This window comes from Synchiropus splendidus, chromosome 11, assembly GCF_027744825.2.
Source record: "Synchiropus splendidus isolate RoL2022-P1 chromosome 11, RoL_Sspl_1.0, whole genome shotgun sequence".
In the NCBI taxonomy this organism is placed as follows: Eukaryota; Metazoa; Chordata; class Actinopteri; order Syngnathiformes; family Callionymidae; genus Synchiropus; species Synchiropus splendidus.
The window spans coordinates 988758-1005000 of NC_071344.1; the positions used below are offsets into that span (position 1 = coordinate 988758).

General features: G+C 45.4%; 1 protein-coding gene across 3 annotated transcripts in view; it reads right to left on the reverse strand.

Annotated features, from left to right (window-relative positions):
- tenm1 (teneurin transmembrane protein 1) overlaps window positions 1–16243 on the reverse strand; it is a 229552-nt gene that overhangs the window by 180179 nt on the left and 33130 nt on the right. The window lies entirely within an intron of this gene.

The following is a 16243-nucleotide window of genomic DNA, read 5'->3' on the forward strand; positions in this document are numbered from 1 at the left end:
CAGCGGGAGAGGTTTTGATCTTTAAGCCCAAAGATAGCAGCGCTAGCAAGCAGCCGTTCATCTGAGGGTCAGCATCACAGCTTTAATGTTGAATCTACACGTTCATAACCTCTGACAGCAGTACACCGGCCCACACGCGACCGCCCCTCCTGACTGAACGACCCCCTCCCCATGTCTCATGTATACATTCAATACTGCAGCCGTCACGCCGCCTGCTGCTACAGGACTAACAAGTGGCTAAAGAGATATTCTGTGGAGTCGCTGGGTCGGGCAGCATAGTTCATGACAATCTCAATTCACAAGAAGGTTTTGACCTAGAAGTCTCAGTGTCAGAAGACAGAGGTTGTATTTTGTCTTTAGAACCATTGAGGACACATACATACATCGTCAATGAACTAGCACTTAGTTAGTTGCTCAGGGTTGCGTGAGTCGTTGGAGCCTATCCCAGCAGTCATGGGGCGAGGGGCAGGAATACACCCTGGACAGGTTGCCAGTCCATCGCAGGCCACACACACACACTATTCACAACTATTTTTGAGTGTTCAATTAATCTAGTGAGCACGTCTGAATACCCTATGCTTTTATCTATTGTTATCTCCAGCTAAACCTTCATCTCATGTATATCACGTTGCTCATCCCATAAACCCTCTTCTCGTGGTTCCATTTTTGAGACCACTGCTTCAAAAGGCTCAAGCTCACGTGGGAGCTGACGGTTAAGAGAACGCAGGTTTATATTTTCCACCAGTCTCCATGAACAACATGAAGTAGATTTATACGACAAACTGAAAACCTTGAAGCACACAGCAGCCGCTCCGTCCTCCCTCTTCTCAAGAGTTTCAGCGAACTGTGTCGGCGCCCACTTACGTCGCCCTGCTGAAGGCCTCAGCGCTGCACAAGGCTGAGTAGCGAGCTAAAAACCCAGTCTCATCAAGCGCCACATTCTTTGACACTGATGTTTTTCTCTTCATATATGTTCAACTTTTTTTGTTTCATTCCTCCTCCACTTTATCTGAACAGATGTTTTGTGGCTGTAGACACAATGTGTTCTCACTTCAGTGGAGGATTTCATTAGAACAACAGATGACGCTTCCTTGTATGCAGCCACTGCTCACTGAGAGTTGGGAGAAGCGCCGCCTGGTAAATGAAAGACAAGGCAACTTTGGCCACGGACTACAGCGGAGTGTGACTTGATGGAGACACACTTCAAACGCCTTATATCCCAGTGTAAATACGAAGCGTGCTCTGGCCTGAACCCGAGCTACAAGTGAATGGGAGCCGCTGTTGTGCAGCAGAGCTTCGAGCAGACAGTAGTTCATACATGGGAGATTTATGTTTTGCTTATTTTTGGATTGCATTGTGTCGTGCAGGTGGGGCAAAAATAAACCCAAACTGCTTTATAGAGTATGCGCCCCCCCGCGCCCCTTCTGTTTCCTGTCTTGTAAAGCAGAAATAAAACACAGGGCTGCACTCGGCCCGTCACATAAATCAGCCATGGAGGCATAATGGTGAGGATTTGACTGGGGCCAACCGGGGGCAAGGACGGACGCATGAGATATTGCTCTCATTCACGCAGCTGGCCTCAGTTTCCTCCTCTCCGCCTGCCGACCCAACTCTGGTGGTGACCCAAAAAAAAGACTGGAGAATGAAGCTAATGCAACCCATTGTGAGCTTTATCTCTCACAATATGAGGCGGCTGGGTTCCTGCTTCCCCAAGGTGATCATCTCTGCCTCCGATCCAATCCGCTGGTTGTCCAAGTGGTGTGGCGCTCTTGCCTGCGCAGCTTGTGGCCCTTCTCGTCTCCCTTTATTCTATCTCATCTGGAGAAACAATGGATAAGTGCACCTTAAATGTAACACCAGATCCCCGCGGGCGGACGGGAAACCTTCCGAACACACCAAGCATATCCACGTGGTGTAAAAAGCGCAGATCTGCTGAGGTCAGATGTAGCAGAGATGAGAGCACAGCCCGGGGTTAGCGAGCGGCGCTGGGGAATTGGGCTTACACAGGAAGTCGCTGCCAACCTTTATGCTTCACTACGTACACTAAGTTGCTTATTATTTCTTGACTCTGAATCAACAAATGAAATGAATGTAATTTACACTCGTCCCCGAGCTAATTTCCATCAAGCCATAAATATCTCAAGCTGAAGTGCCACACGCCGTGGTTTGGATGATTGATGCTCAGCATGTAATGATCTCGCACGGTCCAGCGCCCCACTTATTTCCGATAGCCTCGTGAAAGTGTTGGGGGTGGATGAAATTGGTCTCATGCAAAGACTTCTCAGCTGTCTGAAGTTTGTTGAATTAACTTCATGGTACTGGGACATGTGGCTAAACAAGTTCTTCTAAAGATGAGTCTGGTGTTTCAGGCACAGCCTGCTAACATTGGTTCCAAGGCCTAAAAGGAAAATATGATCCCTTGTGAGTCATTGCATGGAGGTGCAGAAGAGACTGCAGGCAGGTGGAGCAGGTGGAAATGACTGTCAGGTGTATCGGCGCGAGCAGCAAGAGTGAAGGGAGAGCTTCGGAGGAATAGTCCTGACAGCTGGTACAATGTTTGGCTGGGAGTTTGAACGGTCAGAGACAGAGATAAAGTTCAGTCCCTCCAGGAAACTGCGATGGAGCTTCATAACAAAACAAGCGCTCAGTACGCACTGTCAGTCCGGAAACTACTCATTGGACATCATCACAACAAGATGGACTTATTTGATTTATTTTGTGCGCATGTGTGTTCTCGTGTCATACGCAATGCCTTTTTCAAATAAACAATATTTTGTTTGCAGCTTGGAGCTTTTTTAAGGCTAAAGACTGACATGAGTTTGGAAAGGTCCTTATTACCTGACAGAATGATCGCTAGAGAAATCGGCCCCATGATCAGCTATTTTTGGCAGCAACAATTAAAAACAAAAAAGTCTGTGAAATCCTGGAGGGAGATACCATGAAATGAGGTTCAAGGAAGAGGTAAATGAGGACATTGCATTGTGACTAGGGAGGATGATGGAGTTCGGCTGGGGGGGTTTGAGCGTTTCCTGCTGCTCTTCATCGTAAAGATTTATAAAGACAGTAAAAAAACAATCAATAAAGAAATAAAACCTTCTTCCCAACTTGACTTTCTTCCCCCACTCCCTCATGGCGATTCTTCCACAGCCACGCTCACTCAAACATAACTGACAATACATAGTGTGCAACGTTAGGAAGGCAAAACCCCATACATAAAACGACATATACACACAACTATATCACTTCAAATATTTGGAAATATATGTCAAGTGGCCAGGGTTGGCTGTCGACGGTTCTCTCCTACAGGGACTTGCACACTCTCAGTTCATTTTCTTGTCCTTATTGGAGCCAGTCTCAGCGACCTGCGGCGAGAGGTGGTCCATCGAAGGGCACATGTGCCTTACGGATAATTCAGCATCGCAAGTTAACCTCCATATGTTTTTGGACTGAGCAAGGACTGCCCACATGAGGCCCACTCCATCGCAGGAGGGGTCCGCAAACTCCGGACAGAAAGGACACAGGTCCACTCCAAACCCAGAGTTGCCTCAAGCTGGATTGAAAAGTGGGACTCACTTCATCACTCTGCAGCACCAGAGGACACTCTTATACACCCCCACACGCTAAATTCCCGGCCATTAGTTAATAAGTGACACATATATTTCAACATTTATTAGCTTTTACTTTGCAAAACTGCGTGGAAAAAGAAGCCAAAATAACCAAGTGTGTTTTGGATTTGAGGCCTCTCCATATCGCTTCAGTGCTTCAGTAGCAGGGATTCGGTTCACTCTGGTTAACTGATGAAAACTCATGGCAGATTCTCCGCCCACACATGTTCCCAGTTCGCCCACCATTGTCCCCTCCTTCAAAAAGTCCGTTTGAAGTCCTCGCTGCATCGTGCCATTCCTCTCACCAGATTACTTCACTTGAATGACACGACGACACTAAAAACACTTTATCAAACTCCCCACAGGTGACACCATCGTCTTCACATCACTGAAGCTACATATCTATTTCATTTGAATTCCTCTATTTTATTTATGTCCATGGCTACACGCATGACAAATTTGCCTTTTGTCACTCTCTTCTGTTGGCGCTTCCCATCAGGAGCTGCCACAGACAGTTGATCCCCTTCCCCAGTCTGTGGTTGTCTTTGGTTTCCTGGTATCTCCACCTGCCCAATACTCTGACCTTTGATCTGGTCCTTTCACTGTCACTCCCCGTGGGAACCTATGTATCTTCATCTCTGACCTGCTCCCCTTTTAACCGACCTTCAGAAAATACAGATCTCCCAGTCAAGCACCTCTAGTTCCACCCTGCCTGCACCCTCCTCTTCACCTCAGCTGATGCTTTTTACTTGAAATGGTACATTATGGAATGAAAAGTGGCCTCTAACCACCACGAGTCATTAATGTGGGAGAGCGTGGACTGAGAAATGCACTTAAATAAAAGAACATTCCAGGCGTTTCCAGTCTATATATATATATACAGTGCATTCCAATGGAGGCCGTCCATTGCTCCAGGATCCACTCTTATCCCACATTCATTCAGCTTAATTTGATTAGTGCTCTTTTGTATCTCCCTCTAGTTTAAATGATGAGTTGCTTTCAGTTCCTTTTATCACGCGGCTGCTTTGCAATCGCCGTGATTCATGTCGAGTTAATCTGCTGTTTGGGCCGGTTCCAGCCAGTCGGCGAGAGCCTGAAATGTTGAATGTAAAGCTTCGCCTGCCTCCACTCCCTCAGCATTATCCACCTTGGCCAGACGCGTGAGACCGGCGCCTTTAATCTGATTCAGCAGAGTTAGAACGGCGCACAGGCAGCCACAAACACAGGTGCGAAAAAAAAAGGAAAAAAAAAAACGCGGTCCATGAGTCTGACACACACACACACACACAGGAGCGGGAATCAACACACCCCACCCACCTCTCACGCCAAACACAAAAACCCTTTCTGGAAATGGTGCTGAGCATCTGTTTGGAGGGATCGAGCACATTCGCTTTGAGTGAAATTCTGGCAGCGCCCCGCCGATGGCCATGAGGAGCTTTTCTCCTGGCTGTGCACACACACACACACAGGAGCCGCCATGCTAATTCTGTTCCACCTCTGTCCCCCTGACGCCACCACTCTCGCCTCCCCAGTCAGCCGTAAAAGGCGGATGCTTTTAGTGACATTCTGAGGCATTTTAAGAAGCAATTCATTTAACAGCATGATGATCTGTTTGCGCGACAAAAGTAGGGCGAACAGTTACCGGAGCAGATGTTTGGAGGACACGAAAACAGCGTCTGAAACTCTGGTGATGGCATGGACGCCTCGCTTCAGCAGCGTATGAAATGAAGACGTGTGGTGAGCACCAGCAGGCAGATAAAGAAAGCAAAATAAAGACGTACGGATTGGCTGCTTTAGCATTTAGCATCATGAGCATACGTCACATCAGAGTCAGCTGCCAGGCGCTCGCCAGCGCCGACACCTCAGCCGAGCGTGCGGCTGCACAGGAGAAACATGGCAAATAAACCTGACAGCACGAGAAGCAACGCCCGCAGGACTTGGAAGTATTTACATATGCAGATGCCGGTCACCCCAGATCCCTTTTCTCATCAAGGGAAACCAATTAAAAGTCGACTGTTTACCTTAATTAACAGTAACAATTAATGGCTTTCCGAAGTCCTTCTTTGACTTTCAATTAAAAGCAGCCAGTGACACAGGTTGGGAGCGGAAGCCATAAATCTTGCAGACAACTCACAGATGAGTGGTCCATCCAGAACTGAAGGGGAGCCATTCAAAGTTTTCAGGGAGGGAAATGTGTTTCATGACCTGCGAGGGTTGTCGCCCCCCTCGCCCCGCCCCCCTCCCGGGGGTCCGACGGCAGACGACGATAATTACAGGAATCACAACGAGCAATATCCTGTAGAATTCTATGGTGGAAGCAGCGCACGTCTTCATCAACAGAATTTTCAGAACATAGCCCAATCTTTTACATTTTCTTGTCGACAATCGACCTCTATTTGCGTTTTTTTCCTTCTTGAAAAAAACGGTACAGAGATAAATGTTCCACAATAACCGCTGTCATTTTCTTTTTCAAAGGGAAATTGCTCATGTTTTGAAGCTTATTTGAAACCCACATCCTGAAAAGGAGGATTGGATGCAAAACTATTTTTGTTGCCATACATAGAAATGCAAAGCTTTGCTAAGATCCCTCTACATTTCAAAACATTTTAATGTAGTTGTTTGTTGATAATAACACACGTATTACTTTAATTGTATGCTTTAAGTAACACAAACACGCACACATAAACTGCATATACTCACACACAAAAAGGAGACATATCAGGGCATATCAATGTCACTTATTAATAACTTTATTTAAAACAAATTTACAATAAACACTTTCGCTTTATAACGGTTGAAATAATGCTGCCTTCCAAATTCTCTCCGCTGAATCCAAGATGGCTTCCCCAAACATAAACAGGATGTAGAAGTTTAGAATAAATGAAATACGCCTATGGAAACAAACAGATTTTGCAGATTTGTATTTCCCCGTCATCCTGCAGGGTTTGTTGTTGTAAAGGGAACATATTCATCCAGACGTTCTCGCGCTTTCGTGGGCGTCGCCATCTTGGTTTCCCACCTCCATAACTGGAGCGTGCTATGTAACGTCTTCCTACTTCCGTCAGTTGTTAGCCGCGCTAGCTTCGCCTCCTTCACTGGCACTTTACTGCAGTAGTGGCACGAAATGTGAAATAAATGATGCAGCCATTTTCCAAAGCTAATTTGACTTGGAAAGTAAAATGTGAATTGCGAATTATCGTTATTCAAGGGACTGTATTGCATGTCACCTCAGTCCGAATGTAAACACCGGACTCCTCTGCCACCCATGCCAACTCGGGGATTTTGTGTAAACACACAATGCACTGGTGTGTGCAGGTGTCCGGCCAACTGGCCCGCAGCACTGGTACTGGTCAGCAGACTGTTGGGAAAGACTCGGAGGACCATTAGCTGTCCGGAGCTGCCAGGATGGAGAGCGGATAATGACAGGTGGTGCGTACGCCCCGGAGGTCTGACAGACTCGGGGCGCTGCGCCATCCAACAGCAGCCTTTCACTACTGGCACGAGACCACGGCGACCGCCTTTAACACTGGCAGCGTGACGGCTGCAGCGTTCCTGGCACTATCCGGACCCAGCACTTATTACTATGAGCAGCGCTACTAAACTGTTGGTGCTGGAGAAACCTGTACGCCATCATTACTATCGCTGACATCCGCTTGGTGAGAGGATTCAAATCACCGCTCTGGCTGGGGTGACAATTCAGATTATGACAATGACAATGAACCGGTGGCTTTGTTACGCTGCAGAGGGACTGAGAAACTAGTGTGAAAATGCTCCTCGTTTCTCTCCTTTCCCTGTCATTTTCCTATCACAATTGTTATTAACTTCAACACCATCGTGCAGGACTGGCAAACATGTGAACATTAGATGTAAAATGAATTTGAAAAAAAATCAAGCCACTCACATACACGAGTGGCAGGACGCTGCAAACAGTGACTTGCTCGCCAACACACCAACACAATCCTGTCAGCAGGTGAAACTTATGATAAACCTACAAATATGATTAAGGACATGATTGTTTGCTTTTTTTGAATGTTTAATTTTAATTCAGTGTAATGCATTGGAACAAATCAATTTCTGTACTTCTTTCTGAATTATTAATGTTAACCCTCACCCTAACCCTTTAAAAATAAGTGAAGCCATAAATGTGAATGAGATCATTTCCAATAATCTAAATAACCAAAAAAATAATCTAAATACTAAAAAGCAAAACAAAATCAATAAATAAATCATCAAAAAAACAGTAGTTATTTGACTCAAGTGTGTTTTGGAGTAACAAATTAAATCATGACTCTTCAGGAACTTTGAAAATGTATCAAAGCACATGTGGCCCACATGTGATCATCCACAGTACAGAGGTGAAATATTCCTGCCCAAGTGCCTTTATAATTACCACATTTAGAATGATGTTTTTGGGGGCGATTGGGGCGAAAAGAAAAAAGCAGCGAAACACCACTCCTACTTCGGTTGCTTCCCAAAGTAAACGATCCCCTGACCTTCGGATGGTGCTGATATCTCTCATCAGGAAAGCGCATCTCTGCCGCTGGTTCCCACCATCATCTCGTCTGCTGCCATGGGAACCTCTCGAAGTGTCTGAATCTGTTCACTGAGACCACCACTATTCACGGACCTCTTCTCCTCTTGCCCTCCAAATCCTGTAAACACTTCATGAGCACCCGCAGTCGAAAAGCCTCGCACTTAAAACAATAAGCAGCGGAGGCAAGCAAACATGACGGACGGCGCCAGGATAAACGCTGTCGGGCTTTTGTCTTCCAAAGGTCCTTCGCTTCTATCCTAGTTCTGTGTCTAGTTGAGCCAGTCTGCGTTTGGGCTTCCACAGCCTGAACAGCGCGTGGGCGTCTGAGCGCACCTGTGTGGGTTCACCCCCGTCACCTCCATGTCCCCCGCCTCTTGACGCCCATGCAGATGTGGGATTTCTCCCTAATCTCTGCGTACACTCACTAAGCCATTGTGGCTTCCAGCTGATTCATGTGCCACTCACTCGCTCGCTGCAGCCCTCCGACAGCGCGGCACAAGAGAAAAACAATTTCAGCCTGCATATTCACCGGCTTACTTTCCTTTGACCCCGCCAGGTGGCCGCGGACGACGTCGCTGGTCCAGCGTGGACGGTGAAGTTTCACGAATGCATGCAGCCCGCAGGCATCTGACGGACAAAGCTGCGGCTGATGTTCTGATTTGATGACTGTTGCCATGGCAGCACAATGAACACGGAGGAGGGGCAGTCGCACTGACAAAGAAAAAGAAATACATCTATTCTCCTGGAACACACAACCCTGAGCCCCTCATCAAGCTGCAGCACGGGCCTCTTTTGGATCAGTGAGCTGTAAAGGTCCATCATTAGGACAGCAGCTTCAGGTCCAAGACTCTGACAGCCTGTCAAGAGAAGAGCCTGCATGACTAAACGTACGATGAGGCGGATATCACAGGGAAGCAACAAAGAGACACCTGGATGTTTTCCAGCCGAGCGTCTGGAGGCTCCACTTCAAGTCTTCAAGTCTCTGGCTGGCTGGCTGTTGTGTTTGTACGGTGGTTCCTCTGGGCAGAGGCGGCACCAGGGTTAAGCTGATCCTCTCTCACTCTGCTAAAATAGCCAGCGGAGCCCATGCAGCACTAGATCAACTGTACAACTTAAAGACCCTAAACGTTGCAGCAGGGATGATCGATATGGCACTGAGCAATGTTCTTTACCAGCTAATAGACAAATCCATTCCCTCAAAACCCCCCTGGGGCTTCGGTAGGCGGGACGGGAGTCCCAGTGTGCTGCAGTTGACACACATTCAAACACGCACCGCCGCACAAATCAGGACAAAGAGGGAAAATATTTCCCTGGAAATAGTAGAATTCAAAATAATAATAATATATGTGTGTGTGTGTGTGTGTGTGATAAATGGAAAAAATAGCGATAACAATAAAACATTTCATAATTGTAGTTCAGCTTTTTTAAAATGTATATATTATTTTCGATCAGTGGTGATCGAGAGTACACAACTCTGACTTTACCACTAACACATCTCCATTTAATTTATTTTTAACATCAATAAAATCCGCAATGAGAGGTTAGTGGAAGAAACACCTTCAGAAAAAATACATTTTTCTAATTACGAGTGTCATCTTTATTTCAGTGTCATGACGACGCCACTTCTGGCACCCGGCAGGAACGTAGTGCAGCAATGACACAGTTGTTGTCCAAGCCTGGAAGATGCCATCCACTGACCGCCACTGTGTGTCGTCCACAGCCGCCCTAAACTCCTGACACCTTTTTCAATCAAGCAGCAAAGCTAAGCTAAGCCGGTCCATCTTCCAGCCAAAGTCAAGTCTCCCTTCATTGTCTGGCTTCTGCCCTCTTGATACCACGTCACGCCTTCACTGCCTCACACCTGAGTGACATCGGACCGGACTGATCTGGTCATCCTGTCCACCGTTCACAGTCGAATTCTTTTGCCACAGTTAAATACCTTAAGTGAAGATGGATGCTCTACGGTAGTTCTAATTAAAAATGCATGCTGCATCCTATTGTAACTTTGGAAATCAAATAAAACCTCAATTATTCTTCTGTCTCACTCAGATTCCCTGAGGTGTTCCGTGACTACTTTGCTGATATATATACACTATATATATATATATATATATATATATATGGACGACGTTGTGTAGTTAGATTGAACTGACAACAGTTTGAATTCCTGTGGTCTCTTGATCCCAAATTCCCATCGAAGTCGAGGAAAAAAGCGTGCGTGCTTCAACAGCAGCTGGCACACGAGTCCTCCTCCGAGGGCGTTGTAGCTCCCAATTCCACAGAGGTCATCACATCGTCTGAGCTGCCAAAAGCAAATGTGTGTATCTTGATGTCAGGCGGAGCGTTAACAGTTGGCTAAAACGGTCTCATGCCACGTGTTTGGATAACCATCACTTACAGTCCCCTCCCTCTCTAATTGAATGTCCAAACTGCCAAAACATAAGTGTTGGAATTGCGTCATTGTGTTGCCTCGAAAAGCCCGACTGATCTGTGTGAAACCTGTTGCCGTGTCAGCGAGCACAGCTCCGATACGAACGGATTCCAAGAGAGCCGACGCTGACAGCTTTGTAAAGGGAAACTAGCAAACAAGTTTCCCCTTGAACACTTCATCGAATTCACAGCCAGCCGCCAAACTTGTCCGGAGAAAAAGATCAAACGGGCTTGCACGCATCCTCCCCACACAGCCTGCCTCAAGGTTGGAGTCTGGCGTGATGACGTTATCACAACATCCTTGATGCTAAAAGCAGATTATCTCTGTCGCTCACACACCAATTTGTGTTGCTTACATTGCCAAATATCTGTCACGGTTGCATCATCATGTCCTTGTATTCTCTGAGCATATTCCTCCTGTAAAAATGTAGCTTCTCATTTTTGAGGCTGCTGGTTTACTCCCTACATATTTCTGTTGACCTCTTCTGCTTGTTTGGTGTAGGTCTTTGGAGCGATATTTGGCCTTGTCCAATCACAGCACGCAGTGGTCAGTGGCCTCATTACCTGCTCCACCAATGCTGGTTTTGCATGGGTGAGAATACTCAGAGCCCAGTTGCTCCATGGGTCTGCCTTTGTTGTTGATGAATACAGCGCATGAGGATGAAAGCCGAGGTGGCGTTTGCTCGCTCTGTGGTGTTAGCATTGCTGGCCTTGTCACAGCGTAAACAAACACTGCATCTGAGCAGAGTTGCTCACATGTCCAAGTCAAGTCTCAAGTCCTACAATTGGAATGAGCTTGCTATAATTTGCAGCCAGTCCTCGATCATTATTATATCTAAAGAAAAACTAAGCGTGAACTATGACATGATCATCCGGAGCCGTACTGACTTTTGAAAATACCATACTTTACCGACTGGACCTTCTAACAGATGTCATGTTTAGCATGAAATGTCGGGCGGGCAGGAGATCAGAATGGAAACGGAACACTTTGCACGAGTCACAAATCACAAGTCTGAGTCAAGTCTTTTGCCCTTGAGTCTGAGTCAAATCTCAGGTCACTGGTTACAGGTTACTGAAGGGTAGATGAGGTATCATGAAACAGTACTGCAGGGTTGATAAAACAGTGTTCTACTTTTCAGAGGCCACTAGATGGCACTCTGGTTTAGAAATGACGTTTTGATGAGGTCTGGTTGAGTCAGTCCTTCCAGACAGCGCCATCTGGTGGCATGGAACCTCACCAACCCCTGACTACGGTGTCATGAAGCCTCATCCACCCATCAGTAGTCCACCTTGGTTAGCTACAGCAGGGGAGTCAGATCGGACTGACACAGTGCAGGTGAGATGGCCAGTAAACCGTAGACTCAACTATTTAAATCCCATATTCAATACTGCGTTTGAATGTGTTTGTTTTTGTAGCCACATTCACCACTGATCCTCCTTTACTCACTAATGAATCCTGGCAAATATCTTTGATCATGGCATTCTCACGAAACTGCGCTCCGCAATAAAGCCAGACAACACCTGTCGCAGCTCCACCACACAGCGCCATTCAAATGATATTCCATTGGAAAGCAGAAACCCCATCTGGGAGTTGATGATTCGAGTAGGATCTCTGCTCTTTGCCGCCTGTCCGTCTGTCTGTCCCGCCGTTCTTTTGTCCGCGCCGTGCGCTCGCTCATTAAACCATAAGGTCAGCTTTCGCTGGCTCTCCAGCCCTTTGTCTTGGTGCCCTTGCGCAACCTTGCGCAGCTCTCTCTTCAGCAGGCGCTTGGGCCAAACTTGACTGTAAAACTTTGGGAGCTCATTAAAAAAATAATGGATGGTGTTTATGAAGTATGGCCAGGCAGTGAGCAGTCCCTGCGGTCCTGGAACAACCCAGTTTAAAGCAGCCACTTCGTCTTCAGGTAACATTCATGCTTGTCTTACTTCAAGACAAGGACGGCCCAGGAAAAAAATATATATATATATGAAATGACTTTTACGGTCTGATGGTCCTAATCTAGTTAGAGGGGGCAACACGACTCATTTATTCTTTTCTCCACTTTCATTCCAAAAAAAAACCAGATTAATTTTCCTTATCCGTCATTTGGTGGAACGGCATGTTACGTGAAATTGAAATGAGTGTGGATAGATGTGGGGGGGGAACTGTGCCGCTTCTCAGGCAATTAGAGTCGATTTTGAAGTAGCAGTAAATCCGTGATGCACTTGTTGAGCACATCAAATGCTGTGGCTAACTGAAGAAACTTGTGATGGAGCTACGGTTTGATGAAGGCTGCCAATCGAAGGGAACAGTGGCAACTCTTGTTCATCACAATCGCTGGCTGTGAATAATCACAGCATACATTTGTGGCTGGGCACAAATGTATTTATTGAAGCCAATGAAAAGTGTGTGGTTATGCAGCAGCGTGAACACCAGCTTTTACTGTTTGTTTCTCTATATCTATCAGAGTGGAGAGTGTGACGGCTCCTCGCAGGAACATGGACGTGACGTCACGGTGGTTTCTTTCTTTAGATCGTCTTCGTTTTATTTATCTTTGAGGAGGAAATGAAGTGATAAAAGTCTGCATTTACTTACTCCTTGCTTCAAGGGCTGCGGTGATCGATCGATCGGCCGGCCGATATGCGTTTTCTGATGTCATCACGATTGGCACATTTGACAATCGAATTGCAGCTGGCAACATGCGTACCCATGGAGTCAGCCTCAGCGGTAAAACAAGACTTGGTGTCAAATAACCGCACCACATTTGAGCGAGAGGCTAATGAATGAATGCTAACCGGAGCTAGCCGCAGCAGAAAAGCTCATGGACTTCATTGTTTTGGACAAGCAGCTGACATTGAGGGAATAAAAGGGAAAAACGGTGATATATTTCAAATGAAACTTTCCGCCTTTTGTCATTTGTTTTGTTTTAAAAGTATCAATGTATTCTATCCAGTGTTGTTCAGTATTTATTAGGTCGGTGTAATTACTTTGAAAAAGTTGTGAAAGAAAAAAACAATCACCCCTCGTAGCTTCCCCTTGTGAAGGTCCTTGTGATTCTTACCAAGCGTTGATTTGGGACCAATTTATTTTGGATCTGTTTTGTTTCACTCAATAAATAAACAAAAATGTCATTAGAGGAACAATGGAAAACGTCTTCACAAATCACAGACAAAAATGTTTTCACCAATCCCACTGCAGAATGGAAGCCATGAGAATGGAATGGTTGAATTTTGGTGGTGTTTGGAACAAACTTCTGCATCCCCAGGATGTCGCAAGGCCACTGCCGTCTTGTCACAAGCAAGTTCCAGAAACGTCCGCCAACTGCTGTCCATTGAGCCTTTTTGACGAAGAACGATGCTAAAAATGCTTCAAAAAATGTGCTGTGCTATATTGATGAAAGAGGTGCATAAGAATGAACTAGATTATGAACCCAGTTTTAAGTTAAGAGACGACAATGTTTATTGTTATATAAAACTCAAAACAAGGTATTTATTTTTCCTTCCTTTGTACAACATCAAGTATGGAAGATTATTCTTTTAGTCTCCAGTTCACGTCAGAACTAGAGTAAATTATCAGTTATCCACATCAATGAATTACGGCCAGTTTTCAGTCCTGACCGAACGCAATGTCCCAGAGCCTTTATCTCGTCCGACGTGGTCTTCCAATGACACGTTCCGTCCGACAAAACTGCCGTGAAAAGCAATTGTTTTTCATTAACAGTGAATTAATAGAAGAGAAAATGAATTGAGAAATGACTGGGTTCAAATTGAATTCGAGTGGCACAGGCTGTCATGTGAAAATGAATTCAAGCCTAATGAAAATTAACAAGCCAGGGGTTTTGCATTTGTATTCAAATGACTCGGTCTCTTCTCAGTGCCATTCTCCATCACACGATTCTCATGCTTTTAATGGGCTTCGGCGACACTCGCCTTTGAAACGTTCTCTTAGCATCAGCTCGCTACAAAACAACGCTGAATGCTAATGTGAATTTTCTATTAATTCATATTTCTATTAGTCGTGTTGGCTTATCAAGTGGCATTCTCGTCCTCACTAAGGAGACATCAGACTTTGTCGGAGAGCGTTTTGCCGAGTGCAGGAATGACAATGGCAGTGAAGGGCGTTTTTGAGGACGACGTTGGAGGCAATTTGAAAAGTTATTTTCTACCAACCACTATCGGCAGCAAACGGCAGAAATGCAACTCTCAAGCCTTTCTGGAGGTGTATTTTCACAGCGGGGCAAACAGGAGTTCATCGTAATAATTGCAATACTAATTATGGGAACAATCTAACTGTGCATAAATTTGCATGCCACAGCGGAAAAGTACTCACCTTAAAGTGTTTTAGTTACTCTGATCAGTGTTGTTCTATGCCATCCATTAGGCGTATTCAGTTGGAAACTGTAGTGTTTGGAGCTTGTTTGTACACAGTGAAACTTACTCATTGTTTTATTTTCTTTCATGATGTTTATTTTTTGTTTTGTTTTTTTTGTCACAAAAATCATCACAAAAAGTTGCATTTGTTTGAGTGCGGTTGTGTGACTCCACATTATTTTTTAATTCAACAAAATTTGAATCGGAATTCTGAATGGGACAAAAAAAATAGCCATGTTTAATACACTCAAGTTTATAAAACTTGTTTGAGAGACTTTACCCTGAAACCAGTTGAACTAATGGTCAAAGAAATAACCGAATTATTTTGAGCTTTTCATTCCATAGAAACAAACACATTCATGGTCACGATCGTGGATTTAGACACCTTTGATCTGCAGCTTCATTGTGATGAGCACATGTGACATGATGCTTAAGCAATTTTCACAATGTGGGTCATGTTTAAAATGCATATGGGCTGCATATGGCCCCCGGGCCGCCAGTTGTTTTGCCCTGCACAGCAGGAGGCATCCATCAGACATATTCATTCATAAATTACAGGGTTTGGGTGTTATTTGTATGTAGCAGTTATATCTTCAGCTATTGATCTATACAGTATGTTCAGTACCTGAAAGAGGCGGAACAAAAGATTTGGTTCCTAAAACATTTACTTGAGAAGATTTTACTTGACTGAAACACTCACTCCATGTGGTCTATGTAAGTTTGACAAAAACATAACCCTGAATGATCGGTGCTCACATGAGTTTCCTTTTCTTATTTTTGGTTGGTTAATATTTGTAGATGGACTTTTTGTTTGGCCATTAGAAAAACAACTCAATTTTCTTTCCACGAATGTATCTCTCTGTCACGAGAGTCGAGCGAAATCCCTGAACAAGCGGACAACACAGTCGGCGCGCCAGACATCAAAGTGTCCACCACCAGTCAGACGGGACTCTTGAAGCCAAAACTGCACCGGAGGAATTCAAATCAAGGGCAGATGACGCTGTTTGCACGTCTTCACTCTGACGCCTGACGAACGCGTTGAGGGTCGAAGTGGTGTTTTTGAACTGAGCAACTCAAAACAATCGGAATTCTGCTTTGATTTTCCGCAACTGTGATAGTGGAGGCGAGCCGGTGGTGGGCTGGGGGGGGGTCTGTGAGATATAATATTCTATATTCCTGCAGTCATACCTGCCCACAGTGCCACAGTGAGACTAGACGAGTCAAGTCAAATGCTGCACTTGTTCTACTGAATTTCGACGGTGAACATCACTGATGCGCCTAGAATCAACGCCCCAAGTCTCACTGCTCTGCTACATGTAAACAA